The sequence below is a fragment of the Dipteris shenzhenensis genome, chromosome 7 (genome assembly GCF_047967505.1).
Source record: "Dipteris shenzhenensis isolate YYH24624 ecotype China chromosome 7, Dip_SZ_1.0, whole genome shotgun sequence".
Lineage (NCBI taxonomy): Eukaryota > Viridiplantae > Streptophyta > Polypodiopsida > Gleicheniales > Dipteridaceae > Dipteris > Dipteris shenzhenensis.
In genome coordinates, this window is record NC_141602.1 from 11544592 (window position 1) to 11560048 (window position 15457).

Genomic DNA, 15457 nt, shown 5'->3' on the forward strand with positions numbered 1-15457 from the left:
TTAGACTCAGTCTCTTCTCCTCTTGGAGGAAAATATTAAAAGTTTATGAGATTTACACATCCCAATTAAAGGCTTGAACAAGCATACAAGTATAAAGATAAGGTTTTATACATGCTGCAATGTAGTCATATTTTCAAGTTGTTTCCCAATAGTAGCAATTAGACGCTGAATACTCTCAGCCCAAAACGCTAGCAGATCGGCTTCTGTATATGATTCCATTTTGACTGGTAACTCCAAATCAAAAATCTCTCTAAGAAACAACATGCAGTTGTAGGCAACTCTCCACCCACAACTGTGTCCATCTTTTTGCTCCACTAGTAGATGTCTTTTGAATTCTACTTGGTCTTGTTGCTCCATGGTTGTTCTGACAGTAGATACTAGCCGATATGCAGCACTGTCCATCATGACAAATTAAATATATTAATATGTCATGATCATAAGATACAAAATAAGAAAGTAACAAAAATATTAAGAGAATAATTACCTTGGGGAGTTGGCATGATAGCCTTCCATTGAATTCACAAACCACAAACGGTTGACTTCAAGGTCCCAAGCGATCAGACTCCAATGTGAGCTACACGACCAGAATAAAAATGATTATTGTTTTACACAAACTTGCCAAAGAAATAGTAAAAATAAGGTTATAGTTGATACTTACTCCTCATGATAAGGCATAAAGATGACTCGCACCCCATCTAAATTCAAAGGGATTAACCAGGTACAAACATCTCTATAGTCTTTTGAGGAGAGCTAAGAATAGAAGAAAGGAGAGCATCGAGCATGTAGACATGATGCTGCACTGCACTAGGAAGCTGAGAAATAACTACACTGCACCAAGAAATAAACAAACGTTAGCTCATAGAATTGATTTGCATTCTACACTAGGAAACTGATATATAACTACACTGTAAACAAATAAACAAATGTTAGCTCATTGAAGTAGCAACAAATAAATAAACATTACTTGAGAATGGCCAAGATAACATTGTCATTAACCTCTTTTAAAGGATTGGAGAGGATTGAAACCTCCTCTCTACCAAAACTCAAATACTGAGGTTCTCGTTTCAAAACCATTCTAAACACCTATTTCATTAATTTTGGACTTTTTGTGTTGTTTTTGGACGAAGCCCAAAAATCCTTCCCAAATGAAAACTTTAATTTGTGAAAATATCCTTCCCAAATCAAAATTTTACTTTCTGAAAATATTCTTCCCAAATCAAAAGTTCACTTTGTGACACTATCATATTCACATAAAAATATTATTTTTTCAATCTATACTTTTGCACCAACATGCAAGAATTTGAAATAATCCTATATTAGAAATTCTAGCTATATCTAAGTTATTTGTTAATTTAATTATTTTTAATATTTTTCCTTGATGTGATAAATTTATAAATCCATAAAAGGAGACTTAAATATTTCATGAAAATAACATTGTCACTCACAATATGCACAAAATTTTTAAAACTTTTATTAAATAGAAAAAAGACATGATGCCATAAGAGCCAAGTTTTTTATTGAACCGAAGAGGTATAATAGCAATTATAGCTATTATTATATGATTACATTGAGAGACGTTCCTCTCAGCTAGAGTCTTTATATCCAAAATGATCTAGATTGAACATACGTTTACAATTTAAATTGTTGCTCTTAAAGAGCCTCAATTCGTGCCATCTGCATAATTTGACTCCCCATTGTCTTATTGCTCAATGTCACGACAGTCCCTTGCCAGGTGCCATCTGCATAATTTGACTCCCACTTGTCTTGCCAAGCCTTGCCCCTTGGGTGCATTGACTCCCCATTGTCTTATTGCTCAATGTGATAGTCCCTTGCCAGGTGCCATCTGCATTAACTCCTTATTGTCTTGCCAAGCCTTGATCCTTAGGTGACATCCAGTGCAAAATACAGGTTCCATTTGCATTAACTCCCACAAGTTATCTTGCCAAGCCTTGCCCCTTGGGTGCATTGACTCCCCATTGTCTTATTGCTCAATGTGATAGTCCCTTGCCAGGTGCCATCTGCATTAACTCCCTATTGTCTTGGCAAGCCTTGACCCTTGGGTGACATCCAGTGCATATTTTGACTCTCATTTGACATAGGAGGTGATGACTCTGATTATAATTGTCTTGGATTGGCTTCTTGCCTAGTATTTAAATAAAATCCTTCAATGGACTTCAATACAAAGCTTTAATCATGGACACATGCACAACCATGAAAAAACACGGTCCTAAGTGTGTTAATCAAACAAGTACTTATTGGATGGGGGCACCACTTTTCACGCAATTCCATTTCAACTAGGTTGAGATGTGTGCAAAGTATTGTCACCATCAGATATGCTTTGCATGGTCGATTATGCATTATACAACGTTCTTCCCGTAGTGATATGCACATCTGCAAAAAAACACGCCCTTAGGTATGTTATCTGACCAAGTACTTATCGGATGGGTGTGCCTCTTTGACAAAATTTCAATACCACCTAGGTTAAGGCATAGGAAAAGTATTGTTCCCATTGGATATGCTTTGCATGGTCTATCGAGCATTAAATACCATTTTTGCCTTAGTGTCATGCACATCCGTAAAAAAAACACGCTGCTAAGTGTGTTATCTGATCAAGTACTTATGCGATGGGAATTCCACTTTGCATGTAAGTCAATTGCACCTGGTTGAAGGTGTGTGCAAAGTATTGTGCCCATTGGATATGCTTTGCATTGTCGATCAAGCATAAAACACCGTTTTTGCCTTAGTGTCATGCACAACCATATAAAAACACGGCCCTAGGTGTGTTATTCAAATAAGTACTTATTGGATGGAGGCTCCACTTTGTACGCAAGTCCATTTCAACTAGATTGAGGTGCGTGCAAAGTATTGTCACCATCGTATATGCTTTGCATGGTCGATCACGCCTTATACACCCTTTTTTTTCTAGTGATATGCACATCCGCAAAAAAACACGCCCTTAGGTGTGTTATCTGACCAAGTACTTATCGGATGGGTGTTCCTCTTTAAAAACATTTTAATACCACGTAGGTTGAGGCATACGAAAAGTTTTGTGCCCATCGGATATCCTTTGCATGATCGATCGAGCAATAAATACTATTTTTGCTCTAGTGTCATGCACATCCGTAAAAAAACACGCTCCTAGGTATGTTATCCGATCAAGCACTTATGGGATGGGCGTGCCACTTTGCATGTAAGTCAATTCCACCTAGTTGATGGTGTGTGCAAAGTATTGTGCCCATCAGATATGCTTTGCATTGTCGATCAAGCATAAAACAACGTTTTTGCCTTAGTGTCATGCACAACCATGAAAAAACATGGTCCTAGGTGTGTTAATCAAACAAGTACTTATCGGATGGGGGCTCCACTTTGCACGCAAGTCCATTTCAACTACGAAAGGTGTTGTGCCCATCGGATATCCTTTGCATGGTCGATCAAGCATTAAATACTATTCTTGCTCTAGTGTCATGCACATCCGTAAAAAAACACGCGGCTAGGTATGTTATCCGATCAAGCACTTATGGGATGGGCGTGCCACTTTGCATGTAAGTCAATTCCACCTAGTTGAAGGTGTGTCCAAAGTATTGTGCCCATCGGATATGCTTTGCATTGTCGATCAAGCATAAAACCCCGTTTTTGCCTTAGTGTCATGCACAACCATAAAAAAACACGGTCCTAGGTGTAATATTCAAACAAGTACTTATCGGATGGGGGCTCCACTTTGCACACAAGTCTGTTTCAACTATGTTGAGGTGCGTGCAAAGTATTGTCACCATCGGATATGCTTTGCATGGTTGATCACGCCTTATACACCATTTTTTCTCTAGTCATATGCACATCCGCAAAAAAACACGCCCTTAGGTGTGTTATCTAACCAAGTACTTATCAGATGGGTGTGCCTCTTTGAGAACATTTCAATACCACCTAGGTTAAGGCATAAGAAGAGTGTTGTGCCCATTGGATATCCTTTGCATGGTCAATCGAGAATTAAATACTATTTTTGCTCTAGTGTCATGCACATCCGTAAAAAAACACGCTGCTAGGTATGTTATCTGATCAAGCGCTTATGGGATGGGAGTGCCACTTTGCATGTAAATCAATTCCACCTAGTTGAAGGTGTGTGCAAAGTATTGTTCCCATCGGATATGCTTTGCATTGTCGATCAAGCATAAAACACCGTTTTTGCCTTAGTGTCATGCACAACCATGAAAAAACACGATCCGGCCTCCTAAGTGTGTTAATCAAACAAGTACTTATTGGATGGGGGCTCCACTTTGCACGCAAGTCTGTTTCAACTAGGTTGAGATGTGTGCAAAGTATTGTCACCATTGGATATGCTCTGCATGGCCGATTACACATTATACAACGTTTTTCCTGTAGTGATATGCACATCCGCAAAAAAACATGCCCTTAGGTATGTTATCTGACCAAGTACTTATCGGATGGGTGTGCCTCTTTGAGAACATTTCAATACCATCTAGGTTAAGGTATATGAAAAGTATTGTGTCCATCGGATATGCTTTGCATGGTCGATCGAGCATTCAATACCATCTTTGCCTTACTGTCATGCACATCCATAAAAAAACACGCTGCTAGGTGTGTTATCCCATCAAGTACTTATGCGATGGGAATGCTACTTTGCATGTAAGACAATTCCACTTAGTTTAAGGTGTGTGCAAAGTATTGTGCCCATCGGATATGCTTTGCATTGTCGATCAAGCATAAAACACCGTTTTTGCCTTTGTATCATGCATAACCATATAAAAACACGGCCGTAGGTGTGTTATTCAAATAAGTACTTATCGGATGGGGGCTCCACTTTGCACGCAAGTCCGTCTCAACTACGTTGAGATGCGTGCAAAGTATTCTCACCATCGGATATGCTTTGCATGGTCGATCACGCATTATACACCATTTTTTCCCTAGTGATATGGACATCCGCAAAAAAACACACCATTAGGTGTGTTATCTGACCAAGTACTTATCGGATGGGTGTGCCTCATTAAGAACATTTCAATACCACCTAGGTTGAGGTGTACAAAAAGTGTTGTGCCCATCGGATATCCTTTGCATGGTCGATCGAGCATTAAATACTATTTTTACTCTAGTGTCATGCACATCCGTAAAAAAACACGCTCTGCTAGGTATGTTATCCAATCAAGCACTTATGAGATGGGTGTGCCACTTTGCATGTAAGTTAATTCAACCTAGTTGAAAGTGTGTGGAAAGTATTGTGCCCATCGGATATGGTTTGCATTCTCGATCAAGCATAAAACACCGTTTTTGCCTTAGTGTCATGCACAACCATGAAAAAACACGGTCCTAGGTGTGTTATTCAAACAAGTACTTATCGGATGGGGGCTCCACTTTGCACGAAAGTCTGTTTCAACTACTTTGAGGTGCGTGCAAAGTATTGTCACCATCGGATATGCTTTGGATGGTCAATCACGCATTATACACCATTTTTTCCCAAGTGATATGCACATTCGCAAAAAAACAGGCCGTTAGGTGTGTTATCTGACCGAGTACTTATCTGATGGGTGTGCGTCTTTCAGAACATTCCAATACCACCTAGGTTGAGGCATACAAAAAGTATTGTGCCCATCGGATATCCTTTGCATGATCGATCGAGCAATAAATACTATTTTTGCTCTAGTGTCATGCACATCCGTAAAAAAACACGCTGCTAGGTATGTTATCCAATCAAGCACTTATGGGATGGGAGTGCCAGTTTGCACGTAAGCCAATTCCACCTAGTTGAAGGTGTGTGCAAAGTATTGTGCCCATCGGATATGCTTTGCATTGTCGATCAAGCATAAAACACCGTTTTTTCCTTAGTGTCATGCACAACCTTGAAAACACATGGTCCTATGTGTGTTAATCAAACAACTACTTATCGGATGGGGGATCCACTTTGCACGCAAGTCCCTTTCAACTATTTTGAGGTGTGCGCAAAAGTATTGTCACCATCGGATATGATTTGCATGGTCGATCATGCATTATACACTGTTTTTTCCTAATGATATGCACATCCGCAAAAAAACACGCCCTTAGGTGTGTTATCTGACTAAGTACTTATCGGATGGGTGTGCCTCTTTGAGAACATTTCAATACCACCTAGGTTGCACTGTAGGAAAAGTGTTGTGCCCATCGGATATCCTTTGCATGGTCGATCGAGCATTGAATACTATTTTTGCTCTAGTGTCATGCACATCCGTAAAAAAAACTAAAAAAAAACACGTTGCTAGGTATGTTATCCGATCAAGCACTTATGGGATGGGTGTGCCACTTTTCATGTAAGTCAATTCCACCTAGTTGAAGGTGTGTGCAAAGTATTGTGCCCATCAGATATGCTTTGCATTGTCGATCAAGCATAAAACACCGTTTTTGCCTTAGTGTCATGCAAAACCATGAAAAAACACGGTCCTAAGTGTATTAATTAAACAAGTACTTATTGGATGGGGGCTCGAGTTTGCACGCAAGTCCGTTTCAACTACGTTGAGATGCGTGCAAAGTATTAGCAGCATCGGATATGCTCTGCATGGTCGATTACGCATTATACAACGTTTTTCACTTAGTGATATGCACATCCGCAAAAAAACACGCCCTTAGGTATGTTATCTGACCAAGTACTTATCGGATGGGTGTGCCTCTTTAAGAAAATTTCAATACCACCTAGTTTAAGGCATAGGAAAAGTATTGTGCCCATCGGATATCCTTTGCATGGTCAATCGAGCATTAAATACCATTTTTGCCTTAGTGTCATGCACATTCGTAAAAAAGCACGCTGCTAGGTGTGTTATCTAATCAAGTACTTATGCGATGGGAATGCCACTTTGCATGTAAGTAGATTCCAACTAGTTGAAGGTGTATGTAAGGTATTGTGCCCATCGGATATGCTTTGCATTGTCGATCAAGCATAAAACAACGTTTTTACCTTAGTGTCATGCACAACCATATAAAAACACGGCCGTAGGTGTGTTATTCAAAGAAGTACTTATCGGATGGGGGCTCCACTTTGCAAGCAAGTTTGTTTCAACTACGTTGAGGTGCGTGCAAAGTATTGTCACCATCGGATATGATTTGCATGGTCAATCACGCATTATACACTGTTTTTTCCCTAGTGGTATGCACATCCGCAAAAAAACATGCCCTTAGGTGTGTTATCTGACCAAGTAGTTATCGGATGGGTGTGCCTCTTTGAGAAAATTTCAATATCACCTAGGTTGTAGTGTAGGAAAAGTATTGTGCCCATCGGATATCCTTTGCATGGTCGATCGAGCATGAAATACTATTTTTGCTCTAGTGTCATGCACATCTGTAAAAAAAACACGCTGCTAGGTATGTTATCCGATCAAGAACTTATGGGATGGGTGTACCACTTTGCATGTAAGTCAATTTCACCTAGTTTAACGTGTGTGCAAAGTTTTGTGCCCATCAGATATGCTTTGCATTGTCGATCAAGCATAAAACACCTTTTTTGCCTTAGTGTCATCCACAACCATGAAAAAACACGGTCCTAAGTGTGTTAATCAAACAAGTACTTATCGGAGGGGGGCCGCAGTTTGCACGCAAGTCCGTTTCAACTAGGTTGAGATGCATGAAAAGTATTGTCACCATTGGATATGCTCTGCGTGGTCGATTACGCATTATATAACATTTTTCCCGTAGTGATATGCACATCCGCAAAAAAACATGCCCCTAGGTATGTTATCTGACCAAGTACGTATCAGATGGGTGTGCCTCTTTGAGAACATTTCAATACCACCTAGGTTAAGGTGTAGGAAAAGTATTGTGCCCATCGGATATGCTTTGCATGGTCGATCGAGCATTAAATACCATTTTTGCCTTAGTGTCATGCACATCCGTAAAAAAACACGCTGCTAGGTTTGTTATCCGATCAAGTACTTATGCGATGGGAATGCCACTTTGCAAGTAAGTCAATTTCACCTAGTTGAAGGTTTATGCAAATTATTGTGCCCATCGGATATGCTTTGCATTGTCGATCAAGCATTAAACACCATTTTTGCCATAGTGTCATGCACAACCATGAAAAAACACGGTCCTAAGTGTGTTAATCAAACAAGTACTTATCGGATGGGGGCTCCACTTTGCACGCAAGTTTGTTTCAAATAGTTTGAGATGCGTGCAAAGTATTTTCACCATCGGATATGCTCTGCATGGTCGATTACACATTATACAACGTTTTTCCCATAGTGATATGCACATCCGTCAAAAAACATGCCCTTAGGTATGTTATCTGGCCATGTACTTATCGAATGGGTGTGCCTCTTTAAGAACATTTCAATAACACCTAGGTTAAGGCGTAGGAAAAGTATTGCACCCATCGGATATGCTTTGCATGGTCGATCGAGCATTAAATACCATTTTTGCCTTAGTGTCATGCACATCCGTAAAAAGGCACGCTACTAGGTGTGTTATCCGATCAAGTACTTATGCGATGGGAATGCCACTTTGCATGTAAGTCCATTCCACCTAGATGAAGGTGTGTGGAAATTATTGTGCCCATCGGATAAGCTTTGCATTGTCGATCAAGCATAAAACACCGTTTTTGCCTTAGTGTCATGCACAACCATATAAAAACACGGTTGTAGGTGTGTTATTCAAACAAGTACTTATCAGATGGGGGCTCCACTTTGCACGCAAGTCTTTTTCAACTATGTTGAGGTGTGTGAAAAGTATTGTCACCATCAGATATGATTTGCATGGCCAATCACGCATTATACACCGTTTTTTCCCTAGTGGTATGCACATCCGCAAAAAAACATGCCCTTAGGTGTGTTATCTGACCAAGTACTTATCGGATGGGTGTGCCTCTTTGAGAACATTTCAATACCACCTAGGTTGTGGTGTAGGAAAAGTATTATGCCCATCGAATATCCTCTGCATGGTCGATCGAGCATTAAATACTATTTTTCCTCTATTGTCGTGCACATCTGTAAAAAAAACATGCTGCTAGGTATGTTATTCGATCAAGCACTTATGAGATGGGTTTGCCACTTTGCATGTAAGTCAATTCCACCTATTGTGCCCATCGGATATGCTTTGCATTGTCGATCAAGCATAAAACACCATTTTTGCCTTAGTGTCATGCACAACCATGAAAAAACACGGTCCTAAGTGTGTTAGTCAAACAAGTACTTATTGGATGGGGGCTCCACTTTGCACGCAAGTCTGTTTCAACTACGTTGAGATGCGTGCAAAGTATTGTCACAATCGGATATGCTCTACATGGTCGGCTACGCATTATACAATGTTTTTCCCATAGTGATATGCACATCAGCAAAAAAACATGCCCTGAGGTATGTTATCTGACCAAGTACTTATCGGATGGGTGTGCCTCTTTGTGCCCATCGAATATGATTTGCATGGTCGATCGAGCATTAAATACCATTTTTGCTTTAGTGTCATGCACATCCGTAAAAAAACACGCTGCTAGGTATGTTATCCGATCAAGCACTTATGCGATGGGAATGCCACTTTGCATGTAAGTCAATTCCACCTAGTTGAAGGTGTCTGCAAAGTATTGTGCCCATCGGATATGCTTTGCATTGTCGATCAAGCATAAAACTCCATTTTTGCCTTAGTGTCATGCACAACCATATAAAAACACGGTCCTAGGTGTGTTATTCAAACAAGTACTTATCGGATGAGGGCTCCACTTTGCATGCATGTCCGTTTCAACTAAGTTGAAGTGCGTGCAAAGTATTGTCACCATCGGATATGCTTTGCATGGTCGATCATGCATTATACACCATTTTTTTTCCTAGTGATATGCACATCTGCAAAAAAACACGCCCTTAGGTGTGTTATCTGACCAAGTACTTATCGGATGGGTGTGCCTCTTTGAGAACATTTCAATGCCACCTAGGTTGAGGTGTACAAAAAGTGTTGTGCCCATTGGATATCCTTTGCATGGTCGATCGAGCATTAAATACTATTTTTGCTCTAGTGTCATGCACATCCGTAAAAAAACATGCTGCTAGGTATGTTATCCGATCAAGCACTTATGGGATGGGTGTGCCACTTTGCATGTAGGTCAATTCCACCTAGCTGAAGGTGTGTGCAAATTATTGTGCCCACCGGATATGCTTTGCATTGTAGACCAAGCATAAAACACCGTTTTGCCTTAGTGTCATGCACAACCATGAAAAAACACTGTCCTAAGTGTGTTAATCAAACAAGTACTTATCGGATGGGGGCTCCAGTTTGCACGCAAGTCTGTTTCAACTACTTTGAGATGCGTGCGAAGTATTGTCACCATCGGATATGATTTGCATGGTCGATTACGCATTATACAACGTTTTTCACTTAGTGATATGCACATCCGTAAAAAAAACACGCCCTTAGGTATGTTATCTGACCAAGTACTTATTGGATGGCTGTGCCTCTTTAAGAAAATTTCAATACCACCTAGGTTAAGGTGTAGGAAAAGTATTGTGCCCATCGGATATCCTTTGCATGTTCGATCGAACATTAAATACCATTTTTGCCTTAGTGTCATGCACATTCGTAAAACAGGACACTGCTAGGTGTGTTATTCGATCAAGTACTTATGATATGGGAATGCCACTTTGCATGTAAGTCAATTCCACCTAGTTGAAGGTGTGTGCAAGGTATTGTGCCCATCGGATATGCTTTACATTGCTGATCAAGCATAAAACACCATTTTTGCCTTTGTGTCATGCACAACCATATAAAAACATGGCCGTAGGCATGTTTTTCAAATAAGTACTTAATCGGATGGGGGTTCCACTTTGCACGCAAGTCTCTTTCAACTACGTTGAGGTGCGTGAAAAGTATTGTCACCATCGGATATGCTTTGCATGGTCGATCACGCATTATACACCATTTTTTCCCTAGTGATATGGACATCTGCAAAAAAACACGCCCTTGGGTGTGTTATCTGACCAAGTACTTATCGGATGGGTGTGCCTCTTTGAGAACATTTCAATACCACCTAGGTTGAGGTGTACAAAAAGTGTTGTGCTCATCGGATATCCTTTGCATGGTCCATCGAGCATTAAATACTATTTTTGCTCGTGTCATGCACATCCGTAAAAAAACACGCTGCTAGGTATGTTATCCAATCAAGAACTTTGCATGTAAGTCAATTCCACCTAGTTGAAGGTGTGTGCAAAGTATTGTGCCCATCGAATATGCTTTGCATTGTCGAACAAGCATTAAACACTGTTTTGGCCTTAGTGTCATGCACAACCGTCAAAAAACGTGGTCCTAGATGTGTTATTCGACTAAGTACTTATGGGATGCCTAGGTTGAGGAACGTGCAAAGTCTTGTGTCCATTGGATATGCTTTTCATAGTTGATCTCACATTATACACCATTTTGTTCCTAGTGTTATGCACAATCGTCATAAAATACGTTTGGAGGTGTGTTATCTGAACAAGTACTTATGGGATGGGTGCACCACTTTGTGTGCAAGTCAATACGACCTAGGTTCAGGTGTGTACAAAGTTTTGTGCCCATCGGAGAAATGTAGATGCGATAATATTAGAAAATTCTCGGTATGTGTATATGTGTGTGTGTGTGGCAAACAATTTTGATACAACAAAGTAAACACCTAGTGCACAAATTATGCACTTCATATCTTGAGTAATAAGCTTGTTGATGAGGATAAATACGCCCTTGAATAAAAGCACAGTTGTTGTATGACCACAATAGGATCGCTTTGACACCTGTGATTTTGCCCACATGTAAGTTTGCAAATAGTATAAAAAATCATATAATAATATATTAATAGTTTGCAAATGTGTATAGCAAGTGAGTACACTACAAGGCATAGGTCATTTTCCGACGGAAATACCGATGCTTTTTACATTAAAATTTTTTTTTTTCACGGGCGCAAAGGTCGCTATAAAAGTCGTTAAAATCGTCGGAAAAGGAGCGTCGCTATAAACCGTCGCTATATAGCGACGCTGTTAATCGTCGCTATATAGCGACGATGTAAACGTCGCTATATAGTGACGATATAAACGTCGCTATATAGCGACTCTGTTAATCGTCGCTATATAGCGACACTGGTAAACGTCGCTATATAGCGACGATTAACAGAAGGTAAAAAAAATGGTTAGTGGGGCTAAACAGGGCCAAAAGGAAGCCCTGTTTAGCCCCACTAACCATTTTTTTTTTTTTGTAATTACAAAAGAAAGTTTTTTATAACAAAATTTCCCTTGCTTGCAGGGTGATACAAAATTGTTCTTGTGAACGATGAGGAAGAAATGCATATACATATACAACTGTGTTTGAAACAAAATTACCCTGTGAAAGGGCGATACAAAATGGCTCTAACGAGCGGATATGAAAAATGCTACTACCACTACTAATCCGAATCCGAATCCGAATCGTCTTGTTGGGCTGTTCCCTGGTCCTCGGCACCTGCATCTTCTCCCTCGTCCCCGACACCTGTGTCTTCTCCTTCGTCATCGGCACCTGCGTCCGATCCTTGCCCCTGTTGATCGCTCGTCTCTGATGATGGGACGCTTGAGCTTTGACCCTGAGACTGAACCATATAAATCGAAAATTAGATTGGAACTTAAATTAAAAAGTGAGATTACAAGCAGGAGTAAACTTATACCGTGCGAGCAGCCACCTCAGCCCAATCGACTGTCGCTCCCATTGCCTCTTGCTCAATGAACCACGGCTTGGTTCCTATCCGAAATGCGCGCCGCGTCTCTGCATCCGTAGGAAGACGACCCATCGCAGCTTGCTGTGGATCCAATTTACGAGAGTTAGAGTTAGCTAAAGTGCATGTAATATGTAAGTAAAACAAATAGAACAATACATTAAATGGAAAGAAGTAAACTTACCACGGTTGCCTCGAACGCATACCGTCCACCTGCACCAAAGTGCGAAGTACCTACGACATCCAGCCGTCTCTTCGCAGCCCTCCTCTGACCCTCGAACATTTTAGGATGGTCCCTATTCTGCTTCTTCAAGAACTTCCAATCAGCTTTGTCTGCCCAGCTGGGTTTAGACAACCCCTTTGTAATGGAAGTACGCATGGTTGATCTGCGATGCTTTAGGACCAAACCCATGCGCTCGAGCATATAACTGTTATTAAACTCCACATTTGGCGGATTAGGAAATCTGAGTTTTAACTCATCGATCACCGCCTGCTTCTTTTGGCTATCTTGATACCGCCAATCGATATTTATGCCGCTCTTGAAGTGATGACTCATCAACCGCCTCATGGCGGCCATCACTGCTTTGCCCTTTTTGTCTTCTATTATCTCTCCGGCAGATGTGATTTGATAGGAGAGATCCCCTGATGAGTAAGGGGGACTGACGGTAGCAGAGTCTGAAGGAGTGGAAGCTGCGCGACCGCTTCCGGATCGAGGAGTAGCTGTGGGAGTAGGAGAGGGAAAGGGACCTGACTGATACTGTGTCTCCGGACCAAGTGGAGACCTAAAGGAGCGTGAGTGTGCTGACTCGTCTACATCTCCTGAGTCAGCACAACATGAGCCGCCCATCCTACTCTTCCTTCCCTTGCGGGAGGCATGCGCAGGTGATGATCCCGCGGTCGAAGGGGCGCGAGGGGATGGCTGGGCTGTACGTCCACCCGTCGGTGTAGGGGAAGGAATTGCGGAGGTCCTCTGAGAGAGCAGAGAGAAGAATCTCGCTGCCTCCTCATCGCTCATCTGCGCTACAAACTCGTCGGGAGTCCCAACAAAGCCATGCGCGGCCAGCAAAGGAGTCCCCTGAGGGGTAGTCGCAGTGCTACGTGGAAGAGGGGTCGGACCAGGGGTAGTCACAGTGCTAGGACCGAGAGGAGTCGGACCAGGGGTAGTCCTCGGGGTAGTCGCCTGAGAGGAATCAAAGTCCTCTGGAGCATATAGATCGTGAGCTCTCCTCCTGCGAGGCTGTCCGTACTCGTCCGACGAGCGACGTGATCCCATGTCTAACATAGACACAAACACGAAAACAGAAAACAAATAAACAAACATGAGCATTCTCATAGGCATAGGCATAGGCAAGAAGAAAGAAGAGGGAAAGGAAAGAAGAGGGAAAGGAAAGAGGGAAAGAAGAGGGAAAGATAAGAGGGAAAGAAGATGTAAAGGAAAGAAAAGAATGAGAACGAGGAAATAGAGAATGAGAGAAAGGGAAAGAGATGAGGGAAAATAGAGAATGAGAGAAGGGGGAAATGAGAGAAGGGGGAAATAGAGTGGGAAATAGAGAATGAGCTTATGCAGAAATAGAGAATGAGCTTATGCTTCTCTCATTCTCTATTTCCGCATAAGCTCACGCATGTGCATGAGCTTATGCGGAAACTTAAGCATAAGCTCATGCACATGCATGAGCATAAGCATGAGAAGAATGAGTTTCCGCATGCTTATGCTCATGCGGAAAAAGAGAAGGAGCTTATGCAGAAAAAGAGAAGGAGAGAAGCATCTCTCATTCTCTATTTCCGCATAAGCTCCTTCTCTTTTTCCGCGAAAATAGAGGAGGAGAGAAGCATAAGCTTCTCTCATTCTCTATTTCCGCATATGCTCACGCAAAAGAGAAAGAGAAAGAGCTTATGCGGAAAGAGAGAAAGAGCTTATGCGGAAAAAGAGAATGAGATCCGCATATGCTTCTCTCATTCTCTATTTCTGCATAAGCTCCTGCGGAAACTTCCGCATTAGCTCATGCTCATGAATAAGCATAAGCTCATGCTTATGCTCATGCGGAAATAGAGAAGGAGCTTATGCGGAATGAGAGAAGGAGCTTATGCAGAATGAGAGAAGGAGCTTATGCGGAATAAGAGAAGGAGCTCATGCGGAAACTTGCGGAAACTTGCATGCGGAATAAGAGAAGGAGCTTATGCGGAAAAAGAGAATGAGAGAAGCATATGCTTCTCTCATTCTCTATTTCCGCATAAGCTCTTGCGGAAACTTACGCATAAGCTCATGGACATGAATGAGCATAAGCATGAGCTTATGCTTATGCTCATGCATAAGCATAAGCATAAGCTCATGCTCATGCTCATGCGGAAAAAGAGAAGGAGCTTATGCGGAAAGAGAGAAGGAGCACTTGCGGAAACTTGCGGAAACTTGCGGAAACTCATGCTTATGCTCATGCGGAAATAGAGAAGGAGCATAAGCATGAGCATAAGCATAAGCATAAGCATAAGCATGAGCTTATGCTTATGCTTATGCATAAGCATAAGCATAAGCTCATGCATAAGCTCATGCTTATGCTCATGCGGAAACTTGCGAAGGAGCTTATGCGGAATGAGAGAAGGAGCTTATGCGCAAAAAGAGAAGGAGCTTATGCGGAAAAAGAGAAGGAGCACTTGCGGAAACTTGCGCATAAGCTCTTGCGGAAACTTGCGCATAAGCTCATGACAAGCTCCTTCTCTCATTCCGCATAAGCTCCTTCTCTATTTCCGCATGAGCATAAGCATGAGCTTATGCTTATGCTTATGCATAAGCATAAGCAT